Source organism: Nicotiana attenuata, unplaced genomic scaffold (genome assembly GCF_001879085.1).
Source record: "Nicotiana attenuata strain UT unplaced genomic scaffold, NIATTr2, whole genome shotgun sequence".
In the NCBI taxonomy this organism is placed as follows: Eukaryota; Viridiplantae; Streptophyta; class Magnoliopsida; order Solanales; family Solanaceae; genus Nicotiana; species Nicotiana attenuata.
In genome coordinates, this window is record NW_017670299.1 from 853,070 (window position 1) to 856,345 (window position 3,276).

General features: G+C 40.1%; 1 pseudogene; it reads left to right on the forward strand.

Moving 5' to 3' along the window:
• Positions 1-220: 220 nt before the first annotated feature.
• Positions 221-2,860, forward strand: LOC109237448 (annotated as a pseudogene).
• Positions 2,861-3,276: the final 416 nt, after the last annotated feature.

The window sequence follows — 3,276 nt, forward strand, 5'->3', positions numbered from 1 at the left end:
GTCAAACGAAACTCAAATGAATGACAAAGTATATCTGCAAGACATAAAAGGGAATCAATTATACACTTAAAAGGAAATTTCATCATAATCTCAATCTAGTTGATGATAGAGTTCGATTTTTCAAAAGGTAATTTCAGAATTTTGAGGGGCAAACTTAGACTTAAATTATGGTGGTAACTGAAAATAAAACCCCCTGATTTTCTCTCTTTCACACACAGTTAGCTCATCTTCTTTGTTTATTTCGTATCATTTTCATCCTCTTCTGTTTTCGTTACTAATGGGAGCAGTAATTTTGTTATACACCATTCTACTTCTCTTTCTCCACTCATCAATGGCAGTTCTTCCCACCAAAAGAAGCTACATTGTACACATGAAACATCATCTCAAACCTCCATCTTTCTCTACTCACCATCAATGGTACAAATCCTATCTCCAATCTCTCACTTCTTCAAATAAAAATTCTCTTCTCTACATTTACAACATTGCTTCTCACGGTTTTGCTGCAAGTCTTTATCCCGATGAAGTTGAATTACTCCGCCAATCTGACACTGTCGTTAATGTCTATGAAGACACTTTTTACACCCTCCAAACAACCCGTACCCCAGAATTTCTTGGCCTCGATAATCTCAATTCATGGGCTGGACGTACTTTACCAGAATTGAACAATGCTGTTCAAGATGTTATTATTGGAGTTCTTGATAGTGGAATTTGGCCTGAGTCTAAAAGTTTTAGTGATGTGGGCATGTCTAATGTGCCGTCCAGATGGCGGGGGGAATGCCAATCAGCACCTGATTTCGACCCGAATGTGCATTGCAATAAGAAACTTATTGGTGCTCAGTATTTTGTTAAAGGTTGTAAGGTCTCTAGCAGCTGCTCTAAGGAGATTGAATCGCCCCGGGACTATAACGGTCATGGCACTCATACTGCGACCACAGCTGCAGGTAGTGGCCGATTCAATATTTAAACTTGATGCGTTTAATAAATTGTGTGTTATTTATTGAAAATTAGTAATTATTCACGTATATATATATATATATATCTATGTTTCATGTCAGAAAGGCTAGATTCAGTTGAACTCATATTGCATGCAGGGTCCATTGTGGCAAATGCTAGTCTATTTGGCTATGCCGAAGGAACTGCTCGTGGGATGGCGCCACAAGCCCGTATAGCGAGCTACAAAGTGTGTTGGAATGATACTTGTGCAGGGTCAGATATTCTTGCTGCCTTCGACCGTGCTATTATGGATGGTGTTGATGTATTGTCCGTGTCGTTGTCTAATAATGCAACAACATATTACAACGATGCCATTGCTCTAGGTGCTTTCGCTGCTATTGAGAAAGGAATTCTTGTGTCGTCTTCAGCCGGAAATGATGGTCCTGGGATATCAACAGTTGTAAACACGGCTCCATGGGTAATTACTGTTGGTGCTGCAACTCTTGACCGAGACTTTCCTGCTTTTGTTACTTTGGGTAATGGCCAGAAACTTCAAGGTGTCTCTTTGTATAGTGGAAAAGAAATGGAAAATAAATCGCTGAGCTTAGTTTACCCAAAAGGAAATAACTCCTCTAGCAATTTGTGCTTGCGTGGTTCGCTCGATCCAAACATGGTTCGCGGAAAAGTAGTGTTATGTGACAGGGGAGCTAATGATAGAGTTGAGAAGGGATTAGTAGTGAAGGAAGCCAATGGAATAGGTATGATATTAGCCAATACACCCGAGACGGGGGAGGAGTTACTCGCGGATAGCCAATTATTGCCTGCAGTGGCTGTTGGGAGGAAGCTGGGGGATGTAATAAGAGACTATGTGAAAACAGAAAGCAATCCAACAGTTGTTTTTACTTTTGTTGGGACAGTGGTGAAAGTTAAACCATCCCCCGGTTGTCGCTGGATTTAGCTCAAGAGGGCCAAATGCAATTGCTCCTCAGATATTAAAGCCTGATGTCATTGGTCCTGGAGTGAATATCTTGGCAGCTTGGCCTGAAAATGTAGGGCCAACTTCACTTGATGTCGATACACGAAAGACTTCATTCAATATCATTTCTGGCACTTCTATGTCTTGTCCTCATGTTACAGGAGTTGCTGCATTGATAAAAGCTGTACATTCAGAATGGAGTCCAAGCGCGATAAAATCAGCAATCATGACAACCGCGTACAATCAAGATAACACCAACTCCTCGTTTCGTGATTCTGCAGAGGATGGTATATTTTCCAATCCATTGGCTCATGGATCAGGCCATGTAAATCCCCAGAAAGCACTCTCCCCGGGACTCATATACAATATAAGGATTCAGGATCATATCAAGTTCTTGTGCTCCTTGGACTACCCTATGGATCAAATAGAAGCTATTGTCAAAAGAGTCAACTTCACTTGTGCAAACAAGTTTGCAGATGCTGGGCAGATCAACTACCCCTCGTTCTCGGTCTTGTTTGGGATTAACTCAATGCGAGTTGTTCGTTACACTCGGGAAGTAACCAATGTTGGAGCTGCAGAGTCTGTGTATGAAGTAGCCGTCGATGCTCCTTCATCTGTTACAGTGAGCGTGAAGCCGCCAAAGCTTGTATTCAAGAAAGTAGGAGAAAAACTCCATTACACAGTCACATTTGTGTCCAAGAAAGGTGTTAAAACAGGGAATGCATTTGGCTGGATTTCATGGAAAAATGCTGAAAATCAAGTGAGGAGTCCAGTTGCATTTTCCTGGATGACAGACCTCAATTAGATTGGAAACTTACCTTTTTCCCAGTGTAATATTTGCATGTATGGTGCTAATTAATGCTTTAACTTATAGGGTGCTAATCATATCATATTGTACAACTACTACAAGGGATTTTATGCCATAAATAACTGCATCTCTGATTAGTGGAAGTGAAATATCTACTAACTTAATGGAATCCAAGATGTAATTGGCCCCTCATCATTTTTCTCTCATAAGTACTGAAAGCATTTGTAATTACAAAACGATAACCTCACAGGCCACAAGGTCAAAACTCTTCTTCTCAGTCAAGATGACCTTACAACAAGCAGAATAAATAAACATGTTGGGTTGTAGCTTAAGCGATTGAGGATACACTTTACTTTTTCTTATCTTTCACATCGGTTTATGTAAACTTGTGAGAAATCGTCAAAATCCTATTTAGGGGTTTACATAGGTTGGGTTGTTTCGGATTTTGCAATTATCAAACTAAACCAATTGTGTCGGGTTATTAAATCTAAAGACAAAACTAAACCAATAAAACTCGGGTTTTTTAATCTCGGTTTTTTAGGTTTTTCGGGTTTTTTCG